The sequence below is a fragment of the Lutra lutra genome, chromosome 6 (assembly GCF_902655055.1).
Source record: "Lutra lutra chromosome 6, mLutLut1.2, whole genome shotgun sequence".
Classification (NCBI taxonomy): domain Eukaryota; kingdom Metazoa; phylum Chordata; class Mammalia; order Carnivora; family Mustelidae; genus Lutra; species Lutra lutra.
The window spans coordinates 1,203,223-1,221,347 of NC_062283.1; the positions used below are offsets into that span (position 1 = coordinate 1,203,223).

General features: G+C 51.4%; 5 non-coding genes across 5 annotated transcripts; 3 read left to right on the top strand and 2 right to left on the bottom strand.

The window, feature by feature from the left end:
* Positions 1 to 1,436: 1,436 nt before the first annotated feature.
* Positions 1,437 to 1,510, top strand: TRNAT-CGU (transfer RNA threonine (anticodon CGU)). The gene has a single exon. It is a non-coding gene; the product is annotated as a tRNA-Thr (tRNA).
* A 7,663-nt stretch (positions 1,511 to 9,173) lies between these two features.
* On the bottom strand, positions 9,174 to 9,246 carry TRNAM-CAU (transfer RNA methionine (anticodon CAU)). The gene has a single exon. It is a non-coding gene; the product is annotated as a tRNA-Met (tRNA).
* Positions 9,247 to 11,972: 2,726 nt separating this feature from the next.
* Positions 11,973 to 12,054, bottom strand: TRNAL-AAG (transfer RNA leucine (anticodon AAG)). The gene has a single exon. It is a non-coding gene; the product is annotated as a tRNA-Leu (tRNA).
* Positions 12,055 to 13,318: 1,264 nt separating this feature from the next.
* On the top strand, positions 13,319 to 13,391 carry TRNAM-CAU (transfer RNA methionine (anticodon CAU)). The gene has a single exon. It is a non-coding gene; the product is annotated as a tRNA-Met (tRNA).
* Positions 13,392 to 17,816: 4,425 nt separating this feature from the next.
* On the top strand, positions 17,817 to 17,890 carry TRNAT-UGU (transfer RNA threonine (anticodon UGU)). Its single transcript has one exon. It is a non-coding gene; the product is annotated as a tRNA-Thr (tRNA).
* The last annotated feature ends 235 nt before the right edge of the window (positions 17,891 to 18,125 follow it).

An 18,125-nucleotide genomic window follows, 5' to 3' on the forward strand; every position in this document is an offset into this window, starting at 1 on the left:
GCCAAATGCGGAAGGAGCTTGCGCGCGTCCAGACCGCCTTTCCCCCGGGCACCGGGGACTCCGCAGCCTCCCAGCGGGAGCCGTGAGAGTCAGACTCGTGTGCTTGGACCTGCGCTTGACCCCACCGAGTGGACACCAGGTGCTGGTCCCACCCGACGCCCGCCCGGAGCCGAGTGACCCGCACAGACCGAGACCACAGCTCTGTCCTGCAGCCCGGTGGTCCCCTGCTGGCCGCGCCGCGGAGCACACAGGTGGGCAGCGCGAGGGAGCCCGCGAGTACAGTCGGCCACGCGCTCTGGCGCGGGGTGGGTGAGTCCCCGGCTCCAGCCCAGCTCCAGGCGCTCCGCCTCAACCCGTCTCGCCCCGTCGCCCCCTCACGCCTCGCACCCCGCTGCCCAGCCGCCCCGCGCCTCCAGGCGTCCAGCCCGCAGACCCCCGAGTCCAGGCCCCTCCCACCCCCGGCCAGACACCGCCCCTCCCGCCGGCGCGCCGCGCGACCGGCTTCCCTGCGCCACGCACGCAGCGCCCGCGGTGCGACCTCGGGAAGGGGGTGAGGGTCTGCGGCCTCGGGGACCGGGTGAGGGTCATTGCTGGGGATGCGACCTCGGGGAGAGGCTGCAGTCACCACGTGGGTGAGACCTCGGGGAGAGGGTGCGGGTCACGGGAGGGGTTACGACCTCAGGGGCGGTGTGGGTCACCGCGGGGGATGCGACCTCGGGGAGGGTATGCCGGTCACCGCGGGAGGCGTGCGACCTCCCGGGCGCGCGGGTCCCCGGGGGTGTGCGGCCGGGGGTGGAGCGGAGAGGCCTTCCATCCTTCGCGAGCTCAGGTGCGGAACCGTCAGGGTCTGAAAACCTAGCCCGAGGGGAGCAGACGTGGGCGAGAGGCGGGAAACCACCCGCAAATGGCTCTTTGGCTTCGCTGGATGTTTTGAAGGTTCCCGCGTCCCCCATCGCCCAGCCCACCCCCGCGCTCGTCCTGAGAGGCTCCCCCAGGGCAGCTGCTCCCGCGAGGCCGGGCGGACACCCGCTGGGGGCTCCGCGCCGCCGCCCGCCCGGACGGCGCCCTCGGGCTGCCCAAACCCGAGCTTTCGGCGCCTCGTCCCCTCACGGGGCTGCGCGGGACCGGCCCTTCACGCCGAGCCCTGACGTGCTCTTTAAATCACAGGTTTTCCTTCTAGGTCTTTTCCACCGGCGGCACAGCCTCGACTTTCCGTTACGCTTTTCCTCAGATGAGAGCAAAATCCTGTCCGCCGCGCACGGCGCCTCAGACGTCGCCTCCCGCCGTCCCTGCGCCCGGCGCGTCCCTCAGAAAGGAAGCGGCTCCCAGCAGGCGGCAAGTTTTCTGGAACCCCCGAAACCTCCGGAGCGTAAGTTCCTTTTTCCACCTGGTCCAAGCGCAGTGAGGCCGCTCCAGCCGCGCGGCGCCTCGCAGGTGGCTCTATGGCTTAGCTGGTTAAAGCGCCTGTCTCGTAAACAGGAGATCCTGGGTTCGACTCCCAGTAGGGCCTGGCGTTTTGTCGGGGAGCTCACGCCCCGGAAACCATTTTACGTGGGCGCGATCCCTTGCCTCAGACCCCCTTATCCCCAACGATTCTCACCAAACCCACCGCCGCGCCGCTTAGGCGCATGTCTTATGAGCCGTTCGGCTGCCGCTTCTCCAATTCCTTCCTCCTGAAAAGAAGTCGATTCTAAGGCGCCAACAATTCAGATGCAAACCGCGGCCAAAGAACCGGGCCTGTGACCTGAGCCGCGGTCACCTCGTACACGTTCTACGTTACCGGGTTTTGAGCGCCCACAGCCTGCTACAGTGAAAAGCACGCGGCGTGTGGGTATGTGTAACCTCTCTAGGTTCCAGCAGTCTCTAGCTCTGTAATGATTTCACAAAATAGGAGAAATTAATGAATGCTGAAGCCACGATTCACCACAAAAAAGAAAGAAATTTGCAGGGGCATGCTTCCCATTTTGAGGAGAAGGAAAAATAATTATGATCCCTTGTTAGTCCTGCAAAGGAAACTTTAGTAATAATGATCAGCTGGAAGTAGTATGTCCTGGACACAGTCCCAGTGAAATGACAAAGTTGTGGGAAAAGAGCAGGTTGGAGAATTCTTTTTTTTTTTTTTTTTTACTTAATTTTTTTTCATTATGTTGACTTAGCCGATATATAGTACATCTTTAGTTTTTGATGTAGTGTTCAACGAGTCATCATTTGCGTATAACACCCAGTGTTTATCACACGTGCCCTCCTGAATACCCATCACCTGGTTACCCCCTACCCCAACCCACTCCCCTCTGTAACCCTCGGTTTGGTCCCTGCAATCCAGAGTCTCTTATGCATTGTCTCTTTCTCAGATTTCTTCCCAGTTTTCCCTCCCTTACGCTATTCATTATGTTCCACGTATGAGTGAAACCATGTGATGATTGTCTTTTTCTGCTTGACTTACTTCACTCAGCATAATCCCCTCCAGTTCCATCCGTGTCAATGCAAAGGGTGGGGATTCATCCTCTCTGATGGCTGAGGAATATTCCATTGTATGACCCACACCTTCTTTATCCATTCGTCTGTTAAAGGACATCTGGGCTCCTTCCATAGTTTGGCTTTTGTGGACATTGCTGCTGTGAAGATTGGGGTACAGGTGCCCCTTCAGATCAGTATATTTGTATCTTTGGGGTAAATAGCCAGTAGTGCAATTGGTGGGTCGTAGGGTAGCTCTATTTTTAATGTCTTGAGGAACCGCCACACTGTTTTAGGTTGGAGAATTCTACCAGTTACCAGGGTGGCTTAGTTTGAGCCCTGGGGATTTATGGAACCTCAGTGCCTTCTTGTCTCCCATCCTTCCATCCATTAATCCAGCAACACTCACTGCTGATCTTTTATATGGCGGGCTTGCTTGCTTTCCCCCCCGCCTTTCTGTTTAGTTGCAAGGTGTTTTCCGCTCGTGATGAGAACTTTTAAGATTTACCCTCTTAGCAGCTCTCAAATATATAAAACAGTACTGTTAACTGTGGTCACCATGGTGTATATGACATCCCCAGGACATATTTATCTCATTACTGGAAGTTTATACCTTTTGTCCGCCTTTACGCACTTCGCCCCATCCCCTATCCGCAGCTCTGGTAACCGCCTAGGCATATTTCTAAGAGCAGGAAATGCAGCAGTGAACCCAGCTAACAGAAATCATTTCCGTCCCGGATCGTACATTCCCCTGGCGTGACACAGAAAATAAAGAAATGAATATGCAAAATCGTAAGTATATGAGATACTGATGAAGTCTATGGAGAAAGTTAAGCAAGAAGATAATAAAGGGAGTATGTAGGATGGGGGCAGGGTCATCACAGAACGTTATCCTGTCTCTTGGAGAATATCATGGGCAAATGTTTCAAAATTGTTTTTTTAATATTTTAATAAGACATAGTCATGAAGTGGCTACTATATTACTCTAAGGACCATACACAGCAAGACTGAACAATCAGCAAACTGTTCCCCAGCTATGCCCGGACCTCACCTCTGTTCATTTTGGTTAGGACATCATTGACCTGGGTCACACGGTCTGTGTTCAAACCTCAGCAGCTCCACCGGACAGCCGGGGGACTTCTGGCAAATTGCTTCACCTCAATGGGCATCACTGTCGTCAAACGAGAGACAGAAATAGCAGTAGGTGTGCCTGATAGTTTACAGGGCGCACAACATATTTTACAAGGGTATCTGGCACATAAATAAGCAATCAGTAGGATCTACTATATTGTGCTGCCCATTATTATTGTTGTTGTTGTTGTTAATTGACTGGTTGTCAGGTGTTTAACCACTGCCATAGCCCTCTGAGGTATTATCCTAAATTTATAGACCAAGGTTCCAAGCACATTGTGGGTTGAATTTTGTTCCCCAAAATATAGGTTGAAGTCCTAACCCCTAGTACCTGCGAATGTGACCTTATTTGGAAATAGGGCTTTTGCAGATGTAATCAAGTCATGGTGAGGGCACAACAGATTAGGGTGGGCCATAATCCAGGGACTGGTGTCTTTGGAAGAGGACGGAAAAGGAGTTTTGGACTCAGAGACTCAGACACGCAGGGAAGAAGGCCGCATGAAGACAGAGGCGGAGATGTCTGTTATTTGACCACAAAGGAGCACCAAGGTTTGTCAGAACCCTGAGAGGCTGGAAGAGGCACAGAAGTGTTTTTCCCTTAAGTGCTTTCCCTTAAGAGCAAGCATGGCCCTGCCCACAGTGTGATTTTAAACTCTGACCTCCAGAACGATGAGAGAATAATGTTCTGTTGTTTTACGTCACCCAATTTGTACTAATTTGTTATGGAATACAAAGCATTGAAACAAAATGAGTGGTTTATACTAGCAAAGAAATAAAATCTATAATTTCTCCTAAATTAATAGATAATACATGGGACATTCACACTTCACTTTAAAGTTTCAAACCCAGAGTATATTCCACTTACCTAGTTGTCTTACAGTAATATAGTTTCTTCCCTCTTTCTGGGTTTGTTTATTTTTCAGGACTCCACACCCATCCTCCCAATGGTTTATCCATGTGACCTTCTCCACTGACTTGACCTTGACTATTTAGAGACATCTCATAGAATAGATGAGCACTCCATTATCAGCTACACCAATAACTAAGGGATGGGAGGGACAGGCAGAAAACTCCAAACCCCCTAACTCAGTGACCACTCTGCTTTGTTATGTATACTCAAGACCCCCCTTTTCCAAGGGTCAGGCTAAGGCAGACTTTATCCAAGGCTACATCTTTGTTTTGTTGTTTCCTGCCACGCCTTCTGAGGATCACTCCCCCCATAAGTTACATACTCCTGTAGCTCTGTCTGAGAATATGATAAAAGGACCTAAGAAACTTGCTCTGGAACTTTTTTTTACTAATCCTTCATATTTGATCAATTGAACAAAGTTGTCCTATGGAAAAATTCAACCCAAGAGCTTTAGATCTGAGGAGGGCATTCACATTGTGTACCAGATCCTGATAATGAGACCTTTTGAAAAACCAAGGTTTTGGCATAGAACAGGAGGAGTATTAAGAAAATTGGTGGCTGTCTGACCTTTATTGTTGCATCATTATAATTCTGCTTACAAATGAGAAAGGAATCAACAATCTTGAGAAAATGTTAATAGAAACTTCCAAAACTGAAATTCAAAGAGGAAAAAAAGTGAATGAAAAAGAACAGAATACCCAAGAAATATGGGGAAATCACAAAAGGTATAACATATACTTAATGGGAAATAAGGAGATGAAAGAGAAAAGGGAACAGAGGAAATATGTGAAGCAATAGTTATTGAGAATTTCCCAAACTAATGAGAGATAGCAAACCACATTTCCAGGAAGCCCAGAGAACACCCAGCATGAATGGAGCGAAATATTTAAAGTGTTAATAGAAAAGAACTACCCTAATTATGTGCCCAGTGAAGTTATCCTTCAAAAGTTAAGGTGCAATAAGGTCTTCCTCAAAAAAAATTTTTTTGAGGTTATTTGTAGCCAGTAAAAAATTTAAAAACCCAATATCTTTCATGAACATGTATGTAAAAATCCTCAACAAAATATTAGCCAATTGAATCCAGCAATGTGTAAAAAGAATTATACACCTAACCAATTGGGATTTATTCCTGGTGTGCAAGGCTGGTTCAATTTTGAAAAATCAATTAAGGCAATCCATCAGACCAACAGACTAAAGACAAGAATCACATGATCATCTTAATAGATGCAGAGAAAGTGTTTGACAAAACCCAATACTCATTCATAATAAAAGCTCTTAGCACACTAGGAATAGAGGGGAGTTCCTCAGCTTAATAAAGAGCATCTACAAGAAACCTACTACTAACATTATTAATGAGGAACTAAGATCTAAGATGCTTTCCTGCTCATATCAGGAACAAGGCAAGGATGCCACCTCTCACTGCTCTTACTCAACATCGTCCTGGAAATCCTAGCTACTGCCATAAGATAGTAAAGGAAATAAAAGGTATACAGATGGGGGCAAGAAATAAAACTGTCTTTGTTCATACCTGATATGATTGTCTACATAGAAATCCCAAAGTGCCAAAAAGAAAAACTCATGAAACTAATAATCAAACTATGGAAAGGATAAAGGATACAAAGTTAATATACAAGAGTCAATTGTGTCTTATATACCAGCAATGAACAAGTGGAATTTGAAGTTAAAAACAGAATATCATTTATATTACCACTGAAAAAAGAGAGAAATCTTATGTATAAACCCAACAAAATATGTACGGGATAGATGAGGTAAATTATAAAACTCTGATATAAGAAAGAAAAGACCATAGATATTTCAATAAATAGATATTTCATATAAATGGATAAAAAGCCTCAATATTATCGAGATGTCAGTTCCTCCCAGCTTGATCTATAGATTCAGTGTAACCCAATCAGAATTACAGAAAGTAATTTCACAAATATTCACAAAATGATTCTAAAGCTTATATGTAGACACAAATGACTCAGAATAAACAGCACAAAACTGAAGAGCAAAGTCAGAGGACTGTCACTATTTGACCGCAGATTTACCCTAAAGTGACAGTAATAAAGACAGTGTGGTGTTGGTTTAAAAAAAAAAAAAAAGATAGATAAACAGATCAATGGAGCAGAAGAGAGCCCAGAGAGAGACCCACACAGTCAACGGATCGCTGAGCAAAGGCGGTTCATGAAGCGGACACAGTCCTTCAACAAGTGTTCTTGGAACCAATGGATGTCCACGTGCAAAAGAAAAAAAAAGACAGGCAAAGAATCTAGACACAGACCTTAGCCCTGTACAAAACTACACTCAAAATGGATCCTAGACCTATATTAAAATGTAAAACCATAAAATTCCAGAAAGTAACACAGAGGAAAACAGAGGTGACTTTGGGTTTAGCGGTAACTTCTTAGACACAACACCAAAAACACGATTCATGGCAGGAAAACCTGATAAGCTGGAGTTCAGGAGAATTTAGAATTTCTGTTCTGCAAGACACAGACAAGAAAATGAGAAGACACGCCACAGAAAGGGAGAACATATTCGCAAAAGACATATCTGAGAAAGGACTGTTACCCAACATATGCAAAGAACTCTTAAAACTCAACAATAAGAAAGGAAACAGCTCAATTTATGTGTATTTTTCCCCATCATGACAACTGTACTCTTTAATCCCTACCACCGCTTTCCCGCACCCTCCGACCTCCCCTCTGGTAACCATCAGTTTGTTCCCTAAAGTTAATAGTCTGTTTCTGGGTTTCTCTGTCTCTCCGTTTCTCTGTTTTTTTTTTTTTTTTTTCCCCCTCTACTCATTTGTTTTGTTTCCTAAATTCCATGTATGAGGAAAGTCTTACGGTACTCGCCGGTCTGTGGCTGACTGACTGCTGTCACTTGGCGTGGTGCCCTCTAGCTGCACCCCTGCTGCAGGCGGCAATTCCTCCTCCTTTCAGGGCTGGCTGACAGCCCGTTGTATGCAGAGACCACACCTTCCTGCTCGCCTCTTGGGTCAGTGCACACTGGGCTGCTCCCATGATTTGGCTCTGGTTGGTAATGCTGCAAGTGTTTTTGTATTTTGTAGGTAAATACCCAGTAGTGTGATTCCTGGATCATAGGATAGTTTTATTTTTAGATTTCTGAGGAGCCTCCGCAGTGTTCCACAATGACCGCACCAATCTGTGTTCCCACCAGCAGTGCACGAGGGGTCCCCTTTCTGCACATCCTCACCAGCTCTTGTTCTTTCTTGAGCTGTTGACGTTATCCATACTGACGGGGCGCGGTGACATCTCATGGTAGTTTTGACTTACATTTCCCCGATGACAAGTGATGTTGAGCATCTTGTCATGTGTCTGTTGGCCATGTGTCTGTCACCTTCGGAGCAATGTCTGTCCGTGTCTTCTGCCCGTTTTTGACCTGGGTTATCTGTCTCTGGAGTTTTGTTGTATCAGCTCTGTATATGTCTTGGATACTATCCCTTTATCAGATGTGCCATTTGCAAATATCTTCTCCCATTCCGTTAGTTGACTCTAGCCTGAGGGGACGATTCCCAGGCCTTGAAATTCAGCTAAAATGTTGTTGGCCTGGCTGAACTTTGAACATCCAAAAGGGACTCGGAAAGTTCATTCTGCAATGACTTGGGACGGTGACTCCTTCTCCCCCTTCAAGAGCATCCCTCTGAAGGGGGAAAGTCTACAACAGTTATCCTGGACCTGGCCCCCCGTCGCATTCTGGGGAGCAGAGACCTTGCGACTTTCACAGATCTGTAAGTGGAGAGGAATTGTGCCCAGAATGGCTTCTACACAGAGCCTAACTCATGCCTGCTTGGGGGGATGGAGAAGCAGAGTTGGGGCTGAATGGAGCTGAGATGTGGGGGGGATTGGGGTGGCGTGAGCCTTGTTTCACGTGGGGGAGGCGTAGGTCTTTGGGAAGCAGGGGGCAGATGACGTTGGCTGTGATAGTGTCTCCCGCCCCTTCACCCCTCCCTGAGAGCTCCATTTCCGAGTCACCACAGCCTGGGAGTAGCTGTTTGGCACGGCAAAGGGGACCTTGAGGATGTGGCTGAGGCAAGGCCCTTGAGACGGGAAGAGTGTCCCGGCTTCCCCAGGTGGGCTCAGAGTAATCACAGGGTCCCTGGAAGAAGGTGGGAGGAGGGTCCCAGTCAGAGAAGATGTGACAACAGGAGCCGAGGTGAGAGCGACAGGGTCCTGTCAGGAGCCAAGGAACATGGGCAGCCTCTAGAAGCTCCTGGAAAAGGCAAGAAGGAAGGCTCCCCGGGGGCCTTTGGAAGGCAAGCAGCTCTGTCACCTCTCGGTTTGAGCCCCAGAGGACCCATGTTCACCTTCCGACCTCCGGGTCTGTAAGGTCATACACTGTTGCTCTTTTAAGGGAGGAAGGCTGTGGTCAGTTTGTAGGGCAGCGGAGAGGCAGTCAATCCAGACTTCGATGCCAGGGTGCACAGCGACGTCAGCACAGAAAACTCGTGTGGCTCGCTGCTCCCCCAGGAAACCCTTGAAAGCTCTGGGAGGACCCCGGCCCCATTCTAACCACAGCGCTGGGACTGGGAGCTGGCCCCGGGGCTGCGCAGCCGTCCCTTTGGGGAATTAGATCCGCGGGCCATCTTCCGCTCGTCCCCACCGACACACTTCTGCCCCAGACCAGGTGTGCCTCCGCGACAAAAGTCTCGTGCCTTCTCTGAGGCTCGAACTCAGGACCTTCAGATTATGAGACTGACGCGCTGCCTACTGCGCTAAGAAGGCACTGGCTCCGGCGTCCCCCAGCAGAACCCTTCCCGCCAGCCCGCTCCGGCTGACGCGCCATCTCTGCAAGGCCCCGCTTTTGTCCCAAGCCGCGCACCCGAAGGAAGCGTGGGTGCCGGGCCCCCTGGGTGTCTGCTACCCGAGCCCCGAGCCCTGATGGGATCCGGATCCTTCCCGGAGCTTATCCTCCATGACATCAGCAGGGGAGGGGGGCGTCCCACGTCGCCGGCCACCCCGCTCACCGCCGGCAGACCCCGCGCTCGGCTCGGGCGCCTTGCGCACCGCATCGCGCGTCCCACGCGCGCGGGGTCCCGGGCCTGAGCCGCCTGCGCGCGGACCTCCAGGCCGCGACAAGGACCGGCGCCGCCCGCACTGCCCCCAACCAGCCGCGTCCCCGGCCGCAGCACCCCGAGTCCCGCAGCGCGCGCCACGGCGGGAACGGGGGGCCGGGGGCGGTGCGACCGCGGCCCGAGGAGCGGGAAGAACACACCCGCGCCGAGGGCACGCCGCCCGGTAAGGCGGACAACGTCGTCACCTCCAGGATCGCAGTGCGAATGTCCCACGGGCCGTTCATTCCTCCGGGGAGGACGGCCGTTCCGGGCTCTCGCCAAGAGACGGTGCGTCCTTTGACAAGCTCCGTCCTCTGTAAAATGGGTTAGCAGCTCGCCCTGGCACTTCAGAGGCTGAGCACTTGACACGAACGGTTCCGCGAATTCTCCGGATTGATGGAACAATGATAGTAACAGACATAGAAAAGCAAGTCCAAGGGTGTGGGGGGATAAATATATACACGAGAATATGAGAAAGGCTGTCACTGAAGTAGACAAAAGTAGATGGTGTGTTCAGAATATGGTGCTGAGTAGCTGTCTAGGAAAACCACGCTCTACATATCACCTGCAACAATAAAATACATTTGAAATAGATACAAATTTTAAAAGAAGGGATAAAACCACAAATTACTAACATTCCTGAGACAGATATTTTTATAACTTTGGTGTATAAAACTAATTTTTGCAAAAAATTCAGAGGAAAGTGACATAACCCACTATATTAAGACAATATTCTGCTTAGATATACCCTCATCCTCTAGAAAAATACATAAGCAAGGTGAAAAAGTCAAATGAACAAACTGGGGGAAATGTGTAAGTTGTGTTATGAAGAGTTAATTTTCTTAGTATAAGTAAAGAAACCTCAGCAAGAAAAATTCCAACTTGCGGGAAAAACTCCTCTAGAAAAATACATAAGCAAGGTGAAAAAGTCAAATGAACAAACTGGGGGAAATGTGTAAGTTGTGTTATGAAGAGTTAATTTTCTTAGTATAAGTAAAGAAACCTCAGCAAGAAAAATTCCAACTTGCGGGAAAAACTTGAAAAGATATAAATACTGAGTTCATGAAGAGGGAGAACCAGGGGCTCCTGCCTGACTCAGTTGGTTAAGCTCTTAGATCTTGGCCTTAGCCCAGGTATTGATCTCAGGACTCTGAGTTCAAGCCCCGTGTTGTAAAGAAGAAAGAGGAATATTTATGAGAGTACTATAAAGTGTGAAAAGATCATTAACTTTACTCTCAAGAAAAATTCAAAAGTGAAACTACAGTAGGATCCTGCCTTTTCCCTACCAGACTGGCCAACAAACAAACAAAAACCACTGTTTGCAGGAATGTTGCAAGTTAGCGAACAAGGTTGAGTTCTTTCCTATGGCTCCTGTAGTGAATTACCACAAGCCCCGTGGCTCAAAGTGGCAGAATCTGTATTTCCTCCCTCATAGTTTGGGAGGCCAGAAGTCCAAAAGTCAGTATTACTGGGGAGAAATCAAAGTATTGACAAGGTCATACTGGCTATCGAGCTTGTAGGGGAGAATGTGTCCTTGCTTTTTCCAGATTCTAGTGGCTGCCAGTGTCCCTGGCTTGTCTCTGCATCTGCATCAACATACTTTGCCCCTTTCCACATCTCTCTTGGACAAAAGGCAAAAGGACACTTGTGATGACATTTCAGGTCCACCTGAATCATCCAGGATAAATTCCCCATCTCGAGATCTTTAACTGAATCTCTTCTGCCAAGACTCCTCCAGTATTTGGCCATATAAGGTAATAGTTACAGATTTCCGGAATTAGAACAGAAATATCTTGGGGGGGGGGGTTCAGTCTATGGCAGGTATCAACAACCTGATTCCTACACCTACAGGCAATGGATTACTTCGTCCTAACCTTAGTCTCCTTCTCTGTGAAACAGGAATAATAATATAAACTTCCTTATGTAATATTGAGAATATTCTATGACTTAATACATGTAAGGAACTTATGGCACTATCTGGAACTTAGCTGGAGATAAATGGCAATTAATTGTCATTAGTACAATATTGGTCAGGGTGTCAAGGAAACAGTTGCTTCCCAGGAGCTGCAGGAAGATACATTAGTAATATTTAGGGAAGACTAAGCCAAGACTCACCAAAATTACCATCACAAATATGATTTGACTGAGCAACTGTGCTTTTAGAAAGTTCTCTAATACTGTGCCTTTCTGAAATGCTGATATAACTTATTGCAAAACCATTTATATAGTTAAATGTGGCCGGTGAAGCCAAAATGGAATGTTGGTGTGGAACAAGGTGGAATTAGGTACATTTGTAGGTGATGTGCTGTCACGTTTTTGTTAATTGTGAACTTCATGAAGGCTTTACTCATGTCTGTAGAACCTTTTGACTTTAGGTCTAACTTGCAACATAAAGGTTGGCAGCGGTGGGATTCGAACCCACGCCCCCGAAGAGACTGGAGCCTTAATCCAGCGCCTTAGACCGCTCGGCCACGCTACCACACACTTGCCCTTGAGGCGTTCTTCTGGATACTTTAAGTCTGCAGGAGAGCTCCCCTGACTCCCCAGTTCTTTTTCTCCAGTGTTTCTCTGGGTTCACTGCGGTGAGACCCCCGCAAACGGCATGGGTGGGACTTTCGCCCCGGAGGACCCGCAAAGCCCCGAACCGGGGCTCCAGGCCCACGGGTACAAAACCGAGGGCTGTCCAGCCCCGGAGGGCGTCCCTGTGCTCGCACGGGGCGAAGTCGCGGGGGGAAGCAGCCTGCAGACATGTACTTTCCGGGTGGGCCGTGCGGTCCCGCCGGACGCAGGACAGTCCCCCGGGGAGTGTCCCCAGCCGCACCCGTCGCGTCCCAGCCGTCCCCCCCCCCCCCACGGCCGCGGGCCCCGGCCAGTCACTGAAGCTGGCTGGCTCTCGCTTTCCCCATCTACAAAGTGACACGAGAAAAAAACTTCCCTGAAGAAAAGTGGCAGATTGATTTTGTCCGTTCCTGTAAGGGGTTTAAAGAGCATTTCCCAGTAAAGCTTTTTACCAATGTTCGTATGGGAGAATTCGCGAAACCGTTCGTGTCAAGTGCTCAGCCTCTGAAGTGCCAGGGCGAGCTGCTAACCCATTTTACAGAGGACGGAGCTTGTCAAAGGACGCACCGTCTCTTGGCGAGAGCCCGGAACGGCCGTCCTCCCCGGAGGAATGAACGGCCCGTGGGACATTCGCACTGCGATCCTGGAGGTGACGACGTTGTCCGCCTTACCGGGCGGCGTGCCCTCGGCGCGGGTGTGTTCTTCCCGCTCCTCGGGCCGCGGTCGCACCGCCCCCGGCCCCCCGTTCCCGCCGTGGCGCGCGCTGCGGGACTCGGGGTGCTGCGGCCGGGGACGCGGCTGGTTGGGGGCAGTGCGGGCGGCGCCGGTCCTTGTCGCGGCCTGGAGGTCCGCGCGCAGGCGGCTCAGGCCCGGGACCCCGCGCGCGTGGGACGCGCGATGCGGTGCGCAAGGCGCCCGAGCCGAGCGCGGGGTCTGCCGGCGGTGAGCGGGGTGGCCGGCGACGTGGGACGCCCCCCTCCCCTGCTGATGTCATGGAGGATAAGCTCCGGGAAGGATCCGGATCCCATCAGGGCTCGGGGCTCGGGTAGCAGACACCCAGGGGGCCCGGCACCCACGCTTCCTTCGGGTGCGCGGCTTGGGACAAAAGCGGGGCCTTGCAGAGATGGCGCGTCAGCCGGAGCGGGCTGGCGGGAAGGGTTCTGCTGGGGGACGCCGGAGCCAGTGCCTTCTTAGCGCAGTAGGCAGCGCGTCAGTCTCATAATCTGAAGGTCCTGAGTTCGAGCCTCAGAGAAGGCACGAGACTTTTGTCGCGGAGGCACACCTGGTCTGGGGCAGAAGTGTGTCGGTGGGGACGAGCGGAAGATGGCCCGCGGATCTAATTCCCCAAAGGGACGGCTGCGCAGCCCCGGGGCCAGCTCCCAGTCCCAGCGCTGTGGTTAGAATGGGGCCGGGGTCCTCCCAGAGCTTTCAAGGGTTTCCTGGGGGAGCAGCGAGCCACACGAGTTTTCTGTGCTGACGTCGCTGTGCACCCTGGCATCGAAGTCTGGATTGACTGCCTCTCCGCTGCCCTACAAACTGACCACAGCCTTCCTCCCTTAAAAGAGCAACAGTGTATGACCTTACAGACCCGGAGGTCGGAAGGTGAACATGGGTCCTCTGGGGCTCAAACCGAGAGGTGACAGAGCTGCTTGCCTTCCAAAGGCCCCCGGGGAGCCTTCCTTCTTGCCTTTTCCAGGAGCTTCTAGAGGCTGCCCATGTTCCTTGGCTCCTGACAGGACCCTGTCGCTCTCACCTCGGCTCCTGTTGTCACATCTTCTCTGACTGGGACCCTCCTCCCACCTTCTTCCAGGGACCCTGTGATTACTCTGAGCCCACCTGGGGAAGCCGGGACACTCTTCCCGTCTCAAGGGCCTTGCCTCAGCCACATCCTCAAGGTCCCCTTTGCCGTGCCAAACAGCTACTCCCAGGCTGTGGTGACTCGGAAATGGAGCTCTCAGGGAGGGGTGAAGGGGCGGGAGACACTATCACAGCCAACGTCATCTGCCCCCTGCTTCCCAAAGACCTACGCCTCCCCCACGTGAAACAAGGCTCACGCCACCCCAATCCCCCCCACATCTCAGCTCCATTCAGCCCCAACTCTGCTTCTCCATCCCCCCAAGCAGGCATGAGTTAGGCTCTGTGTAGAAGCCATTCTGGGCACAATTCCTCTCCACTTACAGATCTGTGAAAGTCGCAAGGTCTCTGCTCCCCAGAATGCGACGGGGGGCCAGGTCCAGGATAACTGTTGTAGACTTTCCCCCTTCAGAGGGATGCTCTTGAAGGGGGAGAAGGAGTCACCGTCCCAAGTCATTGCAGAATGAACTTTCCGAGTCCCTTTTGGATGTTCAAAGTTCAGCCAGGCCAACAACATTTTAGCTGAATTTCAAGGCCTGGGAATCGTCCCCTCAGGCTAGAGTCAACTAACGGAATGGGAGAAGATATTTGCAAATGGCACATCTGATAAAGGGATAGTATCCAAGACATATACAGAGCTGATACAACAAAACTCCAGAGACAGATAACCCAGGTCAAAAACGGGCAGAAGACACGGACAGACATTGCTCCGAAGGTGACAGACACATGGCCAACAGACACATGACAAGATGCTCAACATCACTTGTCATCGGGGAAATGTAAGTCAAAACTACCATGAGATGTCACCGCGCCCCGTCAGTATGGATAACGTCAACAGCTCAAGAAAGAACAAGAGCTGGTGAGGATGTGCAGAAAGGGGACCCCTCGTGCACTGCTGGTGGGAACACAGATTGGTGCGGTCATTGTGGAACACTGCGGAGGCTCCTCAGAAATCTAAAAATAAAACTATCCTATGATCCAGGAATCACACTACTGGGTATTTACCTACAAAATACAAAAACACTTGCAGCATTACCAACCAGAGCCAAATCATGGGAGCAGCCCAGTGTGCACTGACCCAAGAGGCGAGCAGGAAGGTGTGGTCTCTGCATACAACGGGCTGTCAGCCAGCCCTGAAAGGAGGAGGAATTGCCGCCTGCAGCAGGGGTGCAGCTAGAGGGCACCACGCCAAGTGACAGCAGTCAGTCAGCCACAGACCGGCGAGTACCGTAAGACTTTCCTCATACATGGAATTTAGGAAACAAAACAAATGAGTAGAGGGGGAAAAAAAAAAAAAAAAACAGAGAAAACGGAGAGACAGAGAAACCCAGAAACAGACTATTAACTTTAGGGAACAAACTGATGGTTACCAGAGGGGAGGTCGGAGGGTGCGGGAAAGCGGTGGTAGGGATTAAAGAGTACAGTTGTCATGATGGGGAAAAATACACATAAATTGAGCTGTTTCCTTTCTTATTGTTGAGTTTTAAGAGTTCTTTGCATATGTTGGGTAACAGTCCTTTCTCAGATATGTCTTTTGCGAATATGTTCTCCCTTTCTGTGGCGTGTCTTCTCATTTTCTTGTCTGTGTCTTGCAGAACAGAAATTCTAAATTCTCCTGAACTCCAGCTTATCAGGTTTTCCTGCCATGAATCGTGTTTTTGGTGTTGTGTCTAAGAAGTTACCGCTAAACCCAAAGTCACCTCTGTTTTCCTCTGTGTTACTTTCTGGAATTTTATGGTTTTACATTTTAATATAGGTCTAGGATCCATTTTGAGTGTAGTTTTGTACACGGTGTATGAATGGTCTAGGGCGCCAGAGTGGCTTAACCAGTTAAGCATCTGCCTTCAGCTCAGGTCATGATCCCAGGGCCATGGGATTCAGTCCCACATGGGTCTCTCAGCTCAGCAGGGTGTCTGCTTCTGTCTCTACCCCTCCCCCTGCTGTGCGTTCTTTGCAATGGAATGCTCTCTCTTGGTCAAATAAATAAAAATCTTTTTTAAATAGGCAAGAGTAGGCTCGCCTGGGTGGCTCAGTTGTTAAGTGTCTTCCTTCAGCTCAGGTCATGAACCTGGGCTGGTTGGTTCAGGCCCAGCGGGGAGTCTGCTTCTCCCTCTCCCACTCCCTGTGCTTGTGCTTTCTCTCTCTCTCTCTCTCTCTCTTTTTTTTTTTTTTTGGTCAGAGAAATAAATATATATATTTTTTAAGGCAGCGTTATCAGGTCTGTGTCTAGATTCTTTGCTCTTTGGTTTCCGTGTGTGCACACCCAGTGGTTGGGCACGGTGCGTCGGAGAGTTGGCTTCGTGCCCCGCCTTGCTCAGCGGTCAGTTCACTGTGCGGGTCTCTCTCTGGGCGCTCTATTCTGCTCCACTGAGCGCTCTTTTTACTTTTTTTTTTTAAACCACCACCACACTGTCTTTATTACTGCGCTTTATGGTAAATTTTCGGTTGAGTAGGGACAGTCCTCCAACTTTGTTTCTCAGTTTCGTGCGGTTCGTTCATAGTCATTCGTGTCTGCACGGAAGCTCTAGAACCGTCTGTGAGTGTCCGCGGAATGGCTGAGTCCGGATTTGGTCGCGCTCAGTCGAGTCTCAGGTGTGTGGCGCGCTGCGGGCGGGGGGAGGGCCGCGAGCTGTGTCCCGCTCTGCAGGAGCAAATCAGAGGGGACCCCACCCATCCCCGCGTCCTCCCCACCCGAGCTGGAGCGCGCCTGGAGTCCCCGTTGTGCGTGCGGACGTATGTGAGAGAGAGACGGAGAGAGGGACACGGTCCCAAAGCTTAGGGCGGGGATCCGTTTGAATTTGGCGAGGGTCTTCGCGTCCTCCCGGCAGGAGAGGACAGGTCCCGGCAGCCCCGAGCCCACAGCGCGGTCTGGGCGGGTCCCGGGGGTCTCCTCCCACGGCCAGTCCCGCCCGGCGGCCCCGGCCCCTCCGCGCGCCACCTGTGGCTGTCCAGGCCCTGCCCTCAGACCCCCGAGTCCCAGGCCCCTCCCGCCGGCGAACAGCGCGATCAGGTGCCCCCCGCAAGCCCCGCTCTTCGTGCTTCGGGTACGACCTGGTGGAGGTGATTCGGGTCACGGCGTGGTGTGCGACCTCGGGGAAGGGGTGAGGGCCACCGCGGGGAAAGCGACCTCAAAGGATGGTGTTAGAAGGGAGAAGGCGTCACCTCCGCGAGCTGATGGCGCCTTGCCCTCGATGTGAGGCCTTGGTGGTGCCCGAGTGCGCAGGGCAGTGGTCCGCAGGAACGATATAGCTTCCCTCCCTAGGAGGACCTAGGACCCAGGAAACCCCCTGGGGTGGGCGTGCGGGGCCCCCTCCGCCTCGTCTCCCCATCCCAGCCCTCCACTGCGCTTTGTGACGGGTGTGACACTGCGGTGTGACTGCTCCGCGGAGGTCCGCATCCCGCACTCTCTTCTCGGCCCCCGACCCCTGGCCGAGTCACTGCTTGCGGGGCGGAAGTGCGCCCCAATCCCGCAGCCCCAGAGTCTTGCACGAAGCCCCCTTTTGAGAGCCCATTGCTTCGGACATGGGAGAGCCGCGTCCGCGTTCCAAGGGACCGGCGCAGCCCCAGCGCGGCGAGCTCCGGGAGGACTTCATCCCAGCCGGGGACGGAAAGTGCGTGACCTTGACTGTCCCTGAGGGTTATTCTTGGCTGAGTGAAGTTCTGGGAGCCCCAACACGCAAGCGGCGCCAAGCTGCTCCCGCTCAAGGAACGAAACGACGTTTTGGGGTTCGTGCGCTTTCTCGCGGGAACCGGCTCTGTGCGCGCTCTGGCGACAGTACTTCATCGAACAGCAAGGACAGACCTGGCACTACCACAGGCGCATGTGCGGGCTCCATGGCTTAGCTGGTTAAAGCGCCTGTCTTGTAAACAGGAGATCCTGGGTTCGACTCCCAGTGGGGCCTAGGCTTTTCTCTTCTCCGAAAGCTGCTTCCCCCCACTAAATCCCTCTGCTCCTTATATAAATTCTGATCCAATCACTCCGAAGCAGTTGTGACTGCAAAACTCTCACTTTGAAGAAAAAGGGGTGTGTTTCTTTATGATAACTGACAGAGAGGGAAACAGAATGGAAATGGACTTCCTGTGGATGGAGAGCTGAGAAATCCAGAAATCAGTAACTTCCTTTGTGATAACTTTGCT